We start from the raw sequence: 15,430 nt of genomic DNA, 5'->3' as shown, positions 1-15,430 counted from the left end.
TTCATTTCCAACGATAAAAATTGGACGTGTGTACGCAGCTTTAGCTTCTTTTCTTCCTGCTCTTTTTATCCCCCCTCCCCTATGCCTTTCTGTTATTTCTGACTGCTATTTTCAGCATATTTTTTTTATTCTTTTGTTTTTTCACCTTATATATAAGAATGTAAGCACTTCAGTTCATTATCTCCTTATTCTCAAATGTCTGGTATAAAAGTATCCACTCCCTATGAGTTGTGTCTGCAAAGCCTTGCCTTCCAAGTTCCATCCTGCCTCCAAAACATCCAAAGTTCCTGATGAGGAACCTCTATGCTATTGCCTTTCTTTGGTAGTTTTAGCACAGAATGTTTGATTCTTGCTTCCTGGCTTTTTCTACAGTATGTCACTGAATATAGAATCTAAAACCCTGTATTATTTATGGGCATTTCAAACAGGAAAGTTATTTAGAACCCTGAAACATTTAATAGCTTATAATATTTTAGGCAGATTAGCTTTGCCAGTCACAGTAAGGGTAAATTTACACTGACCTGTGCATTTGTCTTGAAATTTGAAAAAGATTTGTATTATCGGGTATTTAAGAAGACACACTTGTTAATGGAGGAGGCACAGTTAGGAACACATTATAATAAGGTGTTTGAGAGAAGAACTACTGATTTTTCTAATTAATGGACAGGTCTGAGTATTTTCCACCTTGATCTAAGGTAACCATTAAGGATTGTAGTGATTGTATGGAGTTTCCAAGGAAAATAACATTTATACAAGGATATTTTATCCTCACTGGTTTACCATTCACAGCCTGGGATGTAACTTTGCAATAGAGTCACTGACCCAAATGTAAAAAGCAGGGTTGCAAAATACACTCCTGACATGCTCCTCTGTGCAGAAAGTCTGCATTAATTTCTTAACTGGCAATGGGGGTAGATTGAAGAATCTGTGGACATTTACCAAGATGTTGCCCTAGGCTATATATATGCAACACATTCCACAGAAAGGGTCACTCCACACTGTGAAAATTACATTGTTAGGAGATGGGTATTTGCACGGGATTGTCATCGCAATTTAGCGATCCCTGTTCCTGATCCTCTGCAGCATTCCCAGTTTTCACTTTAGTCATGAATGTTCTATCTTAGCATCCCCTGCTCTGAGACACTGTGCAGCTTAAGGAGATTTTAGAGTATGTGCTGCAGCCAATGGGTGCATTAGTTCCTGGCTATGATCCTGCCCAGACATTGGCTACTGGTCCTTTATAGATTTTAGCTCCCAGACACCAGTTGCCTGTTTTAGTGTTTGGCCTGTCTATCCTGCCAGCGGTGCAATTATTGTTGGATTACCTGTTGCTGACTCCAACTCTGCTTTTCCTAACCCTTGGATAAATTATTTGGTGGACTGATAATCTATGTTTGACCCCTGGCTCTGTTCTCTGAACTGGCCCCTGCTATACTCTCCATATTATCCTCTGTTCTCTGTTATTCCATCCCAGATATCATGGTGGATTGTTATAGGTGAAGACTGCAGAGTTAGATTGGTGGACTGTCGCCTGGGGGGCACTGGTGCTCGACCATGGCCCTACAGCCATCAAGTAATAGTATGGTTTTGTTGCATATTCTTTCGAGGCAGTTTGGTATTTAGAAAAAAACATTCTATATCGTTTACCTTTTACTGAGACCTGACTGATTACTGTGTAATAATTTGTGAGGAGTTACCATAATATAGTCAGGTCCTTGTAATAGATAGTCTGTTAGGAAGTACACCGAATGCTAGGAATCTGGTACTAATTTATCCACTCCTTGTTTTGGCAGTACAGGAATTTTGGCATCATTCACCACCAGGTAATGAATTTGTATTGGTGTAGTGATTAGTAGCAATGGTGCCTATATACACAGATTCTGATTGTTCTCATGGCTAATAAGTGGCCAGTGTATTCACCATCTTCAAAAAATCTTTGTTGAGCAGTTTCGAGAAAAAGTGGCCCTGGACAAACACAAAGTAGGGGACCTAAATGCACAGCATGTAGGTTCAGTGCACCCCTGCCATTCTATCAATTGGCAGCCCTGGGCAATTGTCTAATTTTCTCTACTCTAAAACTAACGTCTGGTCGTTATCTTGTTGAAACCCCCAATTTTAAAGACAATTCTTCTTTGACCTAAGGCATTTATGACCTCTTCAAATATTTGTATTATACACTGATCTCTGTTCCCTGGTGTTTCCACTCAGCCCCTAGATGATTTGCTCTGGAAGCTGCAGCATCACCTGCCTCCCTGTAGCCATGGATTTTCCACTGTTCTCGGCATCCCCTGCACAGAAACTGGAGCTGTGCACAGCTAAAGGGGATTCTGGAGTGTGTGATGTAGCCAATGAGTAGATTGCTCAATCCTGGACTGCAATTGGCTGCCAGGCCTTTTAAAAACCTCTCCAGTTCCAGGCTCAGGTTGCTGGATCCTCAGTACATTTACTGCCTCTTTTCCAGCTAGTTCACTGTTTCGATTTTCTGGATTTGACCTTTGTTTGACTTCGACTTTGCCTTGTCTGCAACCTGCCCTGACCTAAGCTTGTTCAACTACTTCCCCTTGACTCACTGTGTTCTGGCCTGATAGCCATTCCCACATTGAAGTAATCTAATCCCTGTCACTTTCTGGTAGGGAGTCCAGTGGCACCTAGGTCACCGGCCTATCATTCCTTGGAGGTGCGCTGGTTAAGACCAGAGGGTCACTTGGATTCTGTGCCTCAGGTAATCCCATGTCAACTGCCAGGGTGAACTGACCCGTGAAACACATATTATGCAATAATTAGGCCTGACACCATATTGTGAAAAACAACCTTATATCATATTGCTTGTGCTACCATGCGTTACTGTCTTCACAGTGTACTGTGACTTGAATTCAGTGTTTTGGGACCCCAAAGAACAATCTTGGTTTCATCAGTTCACAAAATGTTGTGCCATTTCTATTTAGACCACCCTATGTGTTATTTGGGAAACTGTAACCTCTTCAATACGTTTTTTTTTTAACATTTAGACTTAGCGAGGGCTTCTTGTCAATAGATTGGCTTCACAGAGGTGTCTTTTTTTGCCTGTTCTTCTATCCATTTGAATGGTAGTTTTCTGTTTTCTTCCACGTCTTTCAGGTTTTAGCTGCCATTTTAAAGCATTTGAGATCATTTTAGCTGAGCAGCCTATCATTTTTTGCACTTTATATGTTTTACCCTCTTCAATCAAATTTTTAATCAAAGTACGCCGTCCTTCTGAACAATGTCTGTAATGACCGCTTTTTACTCAGACTTTCAGAGGGAAATGCACTATAACCAGCCCAAGTACAACATTTGCTGCCTCCCTTCTTTAAATAAGAGCTGTAATTGACACCTGTTTTTTCACAGAATGAATAACCCAATGTGAACTCCACACTATTATTTTTAACAGCCTAAAATTCCCTTTTCTTCACTTTATGTAAAGGAATAACACAAATTTGATTTTTTTGCAGAAAAAAAAAAGAATATAGTGCAAAAAATGTGAATTTAAGGCCCCCTCTGGAATTCAGGTTACCAATGGGACATTTTCTTACAAAATAAGTTTAAAGTGAGTTTTTTTGTAAAGTAGAAATAATAAATTACATTAGAGATTCTGTGCTTTTAAGCAAGCAGGGAGTTTTTTCCCTTGTGCCAAGCACAGTATTTGTTTTTTTTTTTGTGAATAGGGGCTTTGCAATAAACTTGAAAAGTAACCTCTTTTCTCTACAAAATTTGTTTTCTTGACTACATTACCACTTTCCCCCACCAAGGGTGGTCAAGTAAACCACCCCAGGAATGACACATGATTCAAGGAGATCACATTGATAAGCCATGTGACTAGGGACTGGTTCTCCCTCATACTTTTTCATTTCAGATTGTGCTTTAATGTTTGTCAGTTGTCAGTTTGATTGTGCTTCCCTTACTTTGGAGTCCTAGACTAGAGAAGTATAATGGCCACCACCGTTAAACACGGATGTGCTTTTTAAGCCATACTTTTGCTTAACACTTGAACACTTAAGCTACGTACACACTTCCAATTATTATCGTTGGAAAACGAACGACGAACGATCGATTGGGCAAAAATCGTTCGTAAAAAAAGTAACCAACGACGCCGACGAACGAGGAAAGTCGTTGGAAATGAACGACCGGACCGGCGGATCGGATTGGACGACGATCGTTGACCATCGTTCGTGTGTACGATCGTTCATTGATCGTCCATGGTCTGAGCATGCGTGATGAACGAACGTTCGTTCACTTCCTGTCGTGCGCGTCACTTCCTGTATCGCTCAAACGATCGCATCTATTGTGTGTACAATATCTACGAACGATCGTGTCGTTATCCGTATGTACAGGATCGGTGCTATACGATCGTTCGCAGATATCGTGCAGGATCGTTCGTCGTTCGTTTACCAACGATAATAATTGGAAGTGTGTACGTAGCTTTAGGTGTCTGGGATCTAACATCAGATATCCCTTTCAAATTAACTAGAATAGATTTCCTAGAAAAAAAATCTGCTTAATCTGAAACTCCAATCACTGAATGCTAACCAATTTAGACTCCTAATCAATGTTCTAAATGCAGCTAAGCAAACAATAGCTGGGGCCTAGCTCTCCCCTTCTATATGTTTTTCAGAGGTCAAGAGACATGTTTCCTGGACTGTGGCGATGGAAAAACGTTCAGCTCAACTCAATAAAAGTATTCCCAAATTTGTGTCGATTTGGACTCCCTGGTTGGCTACTCTTGCTGACTCCTCTGGTCATTTTTTACTGTCCTTATGACATTTAGTGCTCACTGACTTTTCCTTGACTCCTTCTGGTTTTTAACCTCCCCTTCCCCTTCTTCCTTCTTTCTTCCCCTCTTACGTAGTGTCTCTCTTTTAATTGCTTGGTATTTTATGCTGTTCTGGGTTTCAGCCCGGGTCTCAGCTCCTTTGAACGCTTTCCTAAAAACTTTCAACTCTCTAATCTTCATATGTCTCCAAGGGACATCTACTATTAAGGCCCTCAGCCCTCAGTTTTTATGTGTCCAGAAGAGATGCTCACCTGTATTATTTCTCTTTGTTCCTATATCCTCTTTGTTTTATTTTTGAAACACTGCTCCAGTTTCTATTTATGTCTCTATTTAAAAATAAAAAAATCACAGGGCCACCACTGCAGTTATTTCACAGTTATTAGACATGTCAAACCTTGGGTTTATATGACAATGCTGCTCCCTCCAGTGGCCTGTTCAGACACTACAATAATCACAGCTGTATAATCAATTTTCTGCCTTTGATTCATAAACACTTATGAAACCAAAGCAAGTGAAGACTGGAAAGTTTTGTGAATTTGAAGTTTTTTTTTCCATAGGTGTACTGTTTGTTTTGCAGATTTGTCATCTGTAACCTTGCAATACTGCTCTTATTTTATGTAAATTACATCATTTATCCAAATGATGGGTTCAAGGAAAGTACTTTGGATTTTTAGCATGCAAACATTGTTTTGTTTTTCACACTCGACCTTCTAGCAAAGTGTTTTCCCGCTGGATTGGGGCACCGAATCACAAATACTTGATTTAATTGTTGGAAATAAGCAGATTTGAACATCAATAGTAGGAACATAATTTAAAAATGCCACCAGTGTGCAGTAATCATAATGTTAACATTACCAGCAAAGGTAAAGCAGAAACAAAGCTTTTAAAATTTGGATCCAATCAGGGTTTTATTGCAGAAAGGGACAGGTAATATGCTGCTCAGCCTGGGGATACCTGGTGCATCCTGATTTTCCCTGCAGCTGCTGGGACTGAATGAATTCCAGCACTCATGGATCATTGTACTATTGCATGACTCATTTGCAGCCAGTGTTTTAGCTTTTGCACAGATAGCTTCACATTTTCTACTTTATAAATGTCAGGATTTGAAAAATGATGTCTTTTTGTAGAAATAATGCACATATTCTGGTAAACAGCACGTTCAACTCTATAAACATGCCCCATAGTGTTAGCAGCCATTTATATATGTGTATGCAGTATTCTGAAATCCAAATTATCATACAAGTTGAAAGGTCCATGGTTGAATGACAATGCTGTGCTCATGCACCAGTGGTGCTCTTCATAAAGGCAACAAACAGAACAGCCTTCTTAGAGTCACTGCTCCTCTCAAAAAAAAATATTTTTTAAAGAACTGTGAGTGCTGATATTTTTGCTATCTGGATTTGTAAAGTTTAGAGTCAGATGGGGTCAAACGAGGCAGAGGCATAGAGTGGCAGCCACACAGAGCAGTAAGTAAGCTGCCAAAGTTGGTCACTCCAGTCCTATCTCTCCAAGCTATGGCTCTAGGTTTCGTAATACCATCCACATATTATTTATTTGCATATTGTACAGTCCTAAACAAATATATACATATTTGATTGCATAATATACAGTCCTAATACACAATCTTGCTCTTTTTCAGCTCAATGTACTGTATAGTTCTTTTAGTATATAAATGTGCTCTCACTTTTTATCTGCACTTTCAACTACATGTTTGCTTTAACTAAGATATGTAATGATTTCATCAGCAGCTTTAATGTCTATCTCAAACCACAAATAAAAAAATTCGAAACAAATGAAATGTATATACTAGTCCTTGGATGTGGTGGCCGATTTAGTTTATTTTGTAGCCTTACAACATTTTTAGAAAGTGCAGAAAATTCCTCTTGCCAGAAACGCAGTTAAAATATTTTCATATTATGTGAGATCAAAAGAACACACAGACAATCTTATCTTTCCTGTGTAAACAACTCAGATATACTAGGTGTATGCCCATTTTTCTTTGTTTCCTGTTGACATTGTGTATTGATGCTGGTTAACATTTCATCAAAATGAAATCGAAATATAGTTGTGTCTTGGTGAATATAAGTTTTTAATCTTATCTTTTTTAAAGCGAACCTAAACTAAAATATTTACCTTACATAAAATGGTAGACATTTGATTGTATAATACATACATTCTGGCTACCATATCCACCCTGTCTTTCCTTTTGTGTTCCACTACAATTTGCATCTGAATGTATAAGGTACGTCATGCATTTTAGTTAAAATTATTGCACAAATTTGAATCTGCCCATAGAATTATCTGCTTACTATCCCTTTGCTCCAGTTGAGTGCTCATTGATATTTATTGTTCTGCCAACCCCTCCCTACCCAGGTTCTACTGACATCCTAAATTCCTTGTTACTCCCATCAGTCCATCCATATTCAGGGCCCAAAGCACTTCTATTGCTATCTATTGCTTCTATTGGTCACATGCCCAAATCTCAAGTGCCAAATTATAAGTGCTTTGAAAATTAATTCAGGGAACAGAACCAGGAATTGGAACAGGATTGGACACACAATTACACTCATGCAATTTCCATCTCATGCCTTTGGAATGAATCGTCATTAAGCATCCAACTGGATTCCAACACAACCTCTGCTGCTGCCATTCCTGAACTGCTTTTTCACCAAGCCATCCCTATTACGGATTCATCCTATCCCACACCTGGAACTTAACAAGCTGAAAGGCCTCCCTATTGAACTTCAATTGCCGGAGTGTCTTATGTATTCCAGTGATTCACCATTAAGTTACCATGTTTCATTCACCCTGTAAGCACTGGTTACAGGGTTCTTTTCCCTTATCTCCAGCCCAGTCTGTAAACTCCCTGCTCCTTCACTCTACTGCTTTCTCTGTTTGTACTCCTGCACCTTTTGTCTCTACTATCACTTACTGGTGACATCTCACTCATTGCTGGTACCCCCCACTGCTTCTCTCTTCCCTATCCTTTCAGGAAGATTCACCCTCCTCCTAACATCATTCCTATTCACACTACCCATAAGTTCTTATACCCTTTCTCTGGAATTTTATGGAATGCCAGATCTTTTGCCAATAAATTAATTCACACCCTTCTCCTCCCTAAATCTCCAAACTTCCTGGCTCTAACTGAAACTTGGCTGTCCTCCTCAGACCTCTGCTGCAGCACTCTCATATGAAGGTCTGCACTTCACACATACCCCTAGACCTGGCAACAAAGTAGGTGGTGGTGTGGGTCTCATTCTCTCCCCTAACTTTACATACAGAGTCCTTCCTACCCCGCTTCCTACCTCTCTCATCTTCACCTCTTTTGAAGTCCATTCCATCCATCTTTTCCGACCCCTACCCCTAATTGTTGTTGTTGTCTACTGCCCCCCCCCCCCCTTCCCTGACCCAGTTTTACAATGTTTGGACAACTTTGCCTACTGGCTCCCACACATTCTTTCCCATGACCCTACCACCTTCATCCTCGGCGACTTCAATGTTGCAGTGGATGACCCCAACTATTCTTCTTCAGACAAACTTCTCTCTATTACCTCCTCCTTTGGACTCACACAGAACATAAACTGCCCCGACACACATCGCTGGACACACATTAGACCTAGTATTTTCCAAACTCTGCAATTCCACTCACCTTGACAACTCACCATGTCCCCTTTCTGATGACAACCTAATCACCTTAAACCTATCTAGTTCTTGCCCCCCTTTACCACACCCCAGACCTGATCAATGGCAGAGAGATATCCATTACCTTGACCACAATCTATTCTCAAACAGCCTTAAGTCCCTTAAGCTACGTACACACTTCCAATTATTATCGTTGTTAAACGAACGACGAACGATCCTGCACGATATCTACGAACGATCGTATAGCACCGATCCTGCACATACAGATAACGACACGATCGTTCGTAGATATTGTACACACAATAGATACGATCGTTTGAGCGATACAGGGAGTGACATGCACGACAGGAAGTGAACGAACGTTCGTTCGTCACGCATGGTCAGACCATGGACGATCAACGAACGATCGTACACACGAACGATGGTCAACGATCGTCGTCCAATCCGATCCGCCGGTCCGGTCGTTCGTTTCCAACGACTTTCCTCGTTCGTCGGCGTCGTTGGTTACTTTTTTTACGAACGATTTTTGCCCAATCGATCGTTCGTCGTTCGTTCGTCGTTCATTTTGAACGATAAAAATTGGAAGTGTGTACGCAGCTTTAGCCCCGCTCTAAAATCACATCTCCTGATAAAGCCACTCATGTCACTCATTTCAACCACACTGTTTCTTTGGCTCTGGGTAAAGTGGCCCCTGACACTTTCTGCTACCAGCATCCTACTAACCCCCGATCCTGGCACAACATTCACACCAAACATCTACAAAAGACTGTTAGTGCAGCTGAGCGCAAGTGGAGGAAATCTGGCCTCAGTTCTGACTTCATGGACTACAAAGTCAGACTTCAACACATTAACACTGCACTCACAGTTGCCAAGAAAAAATATTTCTCCACTGTCATCTCCTCTCAAGCTTCCAACCCACACAGCTTCTTCTCAACAACTGACTCTATCCTATACTTTACACCTGCTCCCCCCATAACTAACTTCTCTGCCCAAGACATAGTTGCCTACTTAAAACATTGTCAAAATCAGACATGATGTCTCTGCTCATCACTAACCTTCCTCAGCCCTGTTACCCCAGATCAGGGGTTGGCAATCTCCGCTATCACTATTTTGCCCCTCTTCCACTGAAGTAAATAGTCTGGACCTGCAAAACATAACACAGCCTATAAACTTTTAATCTTTTTTTATTTTACCTTTTACAACAACAGAATACAACAAACAGAAGTGCAGTGTGGATGTGTAGGCCTACACTGAACTATGCCCCTAGAAGCCTCCAGCTTCTAACGTATCACCCCGTTACGTTAGAAGCTGCAGGCTTCTAATGTAACAGGGTAGATTTTTTTGATGGGTGGAGTTCTTTACGTTCTAAAGATGCCTTAGGAATGGAATTTTAGGGGGTGTTAGCCAATGTGTAACAGGCTACATTTTTTTAATGGGCGGAGTTGTTTATGTTAGGACGATGGCCTAATGATGACATTTTAGGGGTGTTAGCCACAGGTGTCCCCCACTTGCACCTCTAATTTTGTTACCTGTAACCCCCCCGTTCCAGAGAACTCGGGGTTTCAGGTGCTAGAAGCCTCCAGCAATGTGTAACAAGGTAGATTTTTTTGATGGGCAGAGTTTTTTAAGTTAAAGATGGGGGGATGGTGGACGGTCGGACATAGTGTTCAGGAGATATGGAGGTTTGTACTGGGAGAGAAGTAAGGCTGCAGTACATGACATTCATACACAAACACAGCTGTGAAACTTTTCTAACAATGACTTCATTGTACACGCATCCTGGTAGATTTATTTTACAAGTAAATTTATTTGTTAGAACACCTGAAGGGGTATCCCCCTCCTTCGCAGTGTCTACGGGAGGAAGGGGATCCCCCATCAGGGATTTCCTGTCGGCGGCCGAAGGGAGCCATGTAGTTTCACCATATACTCTGTCATATAGAAATTCTTAGTAAAATATTGTCAATATTGTAGGATTGTAAGCAGTAACCAATTGATTTTTTTAGAAGGCATTTCCAACCAAAGACGTAGAAGTGTCCCTAATTCAAACTGACATACTCAAGGTAGGGCGAACCTATGAAGCAAGTCTTGATGTACACATTTCAGGATCCTATACTATTTGAAAAGTTTGCCATTTTGTTCCTAAACCCCACTAGCCATAAAGAAGTCAAATGTTAGGGTTAGACTGTTTTATTGCTTTTTCTTCAAAGGTGGAATTGAGTTTCTTTTTTGTTTTAATGAAATGTAATTGGTTGCCTGTAATAATAGGGAGTAGTAGTTGTAAAGGAGTAGTAGTAAGTAAGTAGTAGAGAATGGTATCTGGTGGCCTGGTTAACTTTTATTGTAGCATACATTTTATATAGTGATCAAGTACTAATGTGTTTGTGTATGAATTTTGTTCCAATACCTAGATTGGAAAAATAGTCTGGGAAGTGTTTCAAGAAAGAACTTTAAGAATCCAAGAATCATTGCCCTAGGGTAAGGGAAAGTATTTTGAATTTACATACACACAAAATATGTTCTTCACATTTAGGGCAACTTATTGATCACCTGTTTTTGGGTTTCCTAGTTGATGATTGTGATTACAGTACAAAGTTCAAGTTACTAATATCTGCATGGATTTTACCCTCCCCAGCAGTAACCCCGGGTGTGACTCGGGGTAAAAAAAAGATGCTGAGAGCGGTAACCCCAAGTCATACTTGGGGTAGCTAAAACAGCAAAATAGAATAATAAATCAAGCCTTACCTGATCCGCCGGCGTCCTTCTTTGCGAACCCTGTCTTCTTGCTTCCTCTGGCCGGCGTCCTCTGCATAAGATGAGTCACCGGGGAGTTCCTGGTGAGGTCGGTGCGTGCGGATGTTCCGTTTGGGGTGTGGCAGGGATTTAAAATCTATTTCTATTGCATTCAATACAAAATTACTGTATTGAATGCAATACATTTGATTTAATTGTGTAAAAGCAGTACATTGTCTTTCATGAACATTTATTTTAAGTATATTATATTAGTATGAGTATAATATTCTTTTTTTTAATTAAAAAAAAAATATTTTAATTTTTTTTTTTTAATTTTTAAATATATTTAATCTATTATTTTGACATGGTTTTGTGTTTCAATCTTTAACTTTTTTGTACCACTTTTAGACTTATAAATCCAGACAGAAATGAACCGCCCAGGAGGTTATTTTAACTGATCTGTTGCAGTTTTTTGTTTTAGCAACTCAAACAAATGGCTTTACTAATCCAATCCCCATGGTGCCCTAAAATCTGTCCAGGTAACTGTTGACAGTCTAAAAACATAAACATTGTGAAACCACTGTTCTGATTTACCTAATCCATTTACAATAGTGCCACAATGCATGGGAATGTCAGATTCCCTATTTTATAAACAAAGCTTATTGTGTTTTATATTTGCGTAAAGATTAATTTTAAAGTTTTAAAACAAAATATATTTAGTATAATTTTTTATGGAAATTTTAATGTATGGGGACTTCTTAACTGGTATGGATGTTAAGTGAGGGGAATGTTAAATAACTAGAAGATTATTTACTAAAACTGAGGAGTTCTAGCAGAATTTATGAAATTTATTATAGAAAGACAACCACATAAGAGAAATTAGATTATGTGGTAAATGTTACAAAAAAACTGTTGGCATAGGCTTACAATATTAAAATGTTTTTAATAAATTAATTTACTAAATTTAGTACATATCAGGTAAGCTAATCATCATGCCATGATATAATTGCTGTGGACCAGCATTCGGCATGTCACAAACCTGGATAAAACTCCTCTGTGTTGCCGGGTTGGTGTGACCCAGGGCCTGGATGGGGTGCATCTAGAGGCAGTATTAGATGTGAGGTACAAATCTGACAGACAATGGAGGTGGTCAAGGGTAAGCCAGAAGTCCATATTTAAATAATCAGTGCAAGCCGGGTATAGTACAGGGTCAGCAAACAAATGGATAGTCAGAAGGGTTGTCAAGATCAGAAACCAGGATATCAGTAAGGTCTAACAGCAAGTTAGCAGTCCAGTAACATGAAGCTGGAGCGAGGAAAACACACCTTCCCAGGCATAGGCATGCCTGAAGGTCTTGTTGGGTAAGAAAGGTAAATAGTTCTGGAAGCAGAGCAGCAAGTAAATGAGTTGCCACAGGCAACCACTCGCTAAGGTGTGACACAGCATGTGATCATACCAAACATCTACTGGGCCTCTGCAAGGGTGTCATTTTGAGAGATAGAAAATAGAAATGACTAATTTTATTTATATGTGTTATTATAAATCATCACAAAGTGGGAATAAAGCTCCAGCTGCTTACTGGTGTGAGATACATAGCTACCTGGTTCCCAGAGATCTGTACCAAAGAACAAAAACCTTTCTTCATTGTGTACCATTGGTTTTTACTGCAGTCACACAATGAAAAACAGAAGGAAAGAAAGTATTTGACAATGCATACTAAAGCAGGCAGAAGGTTTACAAAACTCCAAAAGTGACACTGTACGTATACCCTTTTGTGAACTCATTAAAGTCTAGATGACCAGGCCATCGGTATATGAGTTTGTTACCTTAAGTGCCTAACCCCCGCTCTAAAATCACATCTGATAAGCTGCCACTCATTTCAACCACACTCTTTCTTTGGCTCTGGGTAAAGTGGCCCCTGACACTTTCTGCTACCCCCGTCCTGCTAACCCCTGATCCTGGCACAACAATCACACCAAACATCTACAAAAGACTGTTCGTGCAGCTGAGCGCAAGTGGAGGAAATCTGGCCTCAGTTCTGACTTCATAAACTACAAAGACAGACTTCAACACATCAACATTGTACTCAATGTTGCCAAAAAAAATATTTCTCCACTGTAATCTCCTCTCAAGCTTCCATAGAGAGAATCTTAGTGAAATATTGTCAAAATTGTAGGATTGTAAGAGGTAACCTATTGATTTTTTTAGAAGGCATTTCCAACCAAAGACGTAGGGGTGTCCCTAATTCAAACTGACATACCCAAGGTAGGGTGAACCTATGAAGCAAGTCTTGATGTAAATTTTTCAGGAACCTATACCATCTGAAAAGTTTGCCATAAAAAATTCAAATGTTAGGGTTTGGACTTTTTGTTTTATTGCTTTTTCTTCAAAAGTGGAATTGAGTGTCTTTTTTGTTTTAATGAAATGTAATTGGTTGCCTGTAATATTAGGGAGTAGTAGTTGTAGAGAAGTAGTAGTAAGTAGTAGAGAATGGTATCTGGTGGCCTAGGTAACTTTTATTGTAGCATACATTTTATATAGTGGTCCAGTACTACTACTTGACCACTATATAAAATGTATGCTACAAAGTAGATAGCCTAACTTTGATAAGGTAAACACCTAATGAGAGACATTGCATTCAAGAACCCCCCAGGAATTATGTTGTCTTTTTGTTGAAAGGGATATGGGGGAATTTTGTTCCAATAACTAGATTGGAAAAACAGTCTGGGAAGTGTTTCAAGAAATATTTTCAAGTATCCAACAATCATTGCTCTAGTGTAAGGGGCAATTTGACAATGCATACTAAAGGAGGTAGAAGGTTTACAAAACTTCAAGAGTGACATTGTACTTTTACCCTTTTGATTCTATTAATACATTTGCCTAAAAAACCTAATCTTTTGTACATTATTTTAAAGCCTAAACACCAATTTAAAATGTATTACAATACTAATAAAATAATATATATATTTTTAAATTAGATTATTATTATTAGATTATGTGGTAAATGTTACAAAAAAAAACTGTTGGCATAGGCTTACAATATATTTTATTATAATATAAGCTTTTATTAGGAAATCAGAAGGGACAACAACAGAAAAAAAACATACAATAAATACAAACAGATATGAATGTCCATCAATTTATCAGCAATACAATAGTTAAAACAGGAAGAAATACAGAATCTCAATATTCAATACAACATGTTTAAGAATCATTTTGAATAACAGTCCATAATAACAATCCCTATGGTCCAATAGAACCATCTCTGGTTGGTTGCTTCCTCCGTGCCTCTTAGCGCATCAGTCAAGTTTTCCATCACATAAATATTATTGACTCGTTTTAACCACTGGGCAATACTAGGTGATCCACATTGTTTCTACATGGCTGGGATGCATGCTCTGACCGCATTCACCAGTGTAATCAGTAGGGATTTACAATAAATTTTGCATTGGAAATTATTGTGATGTAGAAGGAAGAAACTAGCTTCAAATGGGGTCTGCAAATCTGTAAACCTTGGGAGAAGTTTATGAACCTTCTCCCAAAATGAACGCACCCTTGGGCACTCCCAAAAGATGTGAAGAAAATCATCTCTATCTTTACCACACCTCCAGCATCTATCCAATGCATCGGGAAACATACGGGTAGACGTGTAGGGACCCTATACCCTCTGGTCAGAATCTTGTACCCAGTTTCCTGATACACTGAACTGACTGAAGAAAGTACCTGACTAATGTGGGCTGGTGAAAAAACAATCCCTAAATCTTCAGCCCACTCCGATACAAAAGGTGGTGTGAAACCTGGGTCTGGGGCAATCAAGATTGAATATATGTTAGAGACTAAATGCCTAACCGGGCCCTGCTACATGCATAAAGTTTCAAAATCTGTAAACTCTCTCCAAGCTCTACATATATGGGATCTGTAGTCATCTCAACTATTGTTGGCCAATGCGGTTTTTGCATAAAATAGCTCACCTGATGCTGATGTTGCCAGATGTTGGTTGGAACTCAACATTGCCCGTTCTGGAAGACTGCAACACCTTATGAAAAACAGTTAGAGAAGCCTCTATCGAGGGATATCCATGTATCTGGGCAGGGGTAGGAGGAACACTCCAAAGAAGCAGTCAACAGAATCTCTGCCACTGCTCGATTTAATCCAATGTTTCCATTCTGAATGTCTAAACCATTCTACTATTCTACCCAGATGACTTGCCACATAATACAGGATTGGGTCTGGCAACCCCACACAACCTTGTTTTTTAGTCAAACCTAG

The sequence above is a fragment of the Pyxicephalus adspersus genome, chromosome 4, assembly GCF_032062135.1.
Source record: "Pyxicephalus adspersus chromosome 4, UCB_Pads_2.0, whole genome shotgun sequence".
In the NCBI taxonomy this organism is placed as follows: Eukaryota; Metazoa; Chordata; class Amphibia; order Anura; family Pyxicephalidae; genus Pyxicephalus; species Pyxicephalus adspersus.
This window is presented reverse-complemented; position numbering follows the sequence as displayed.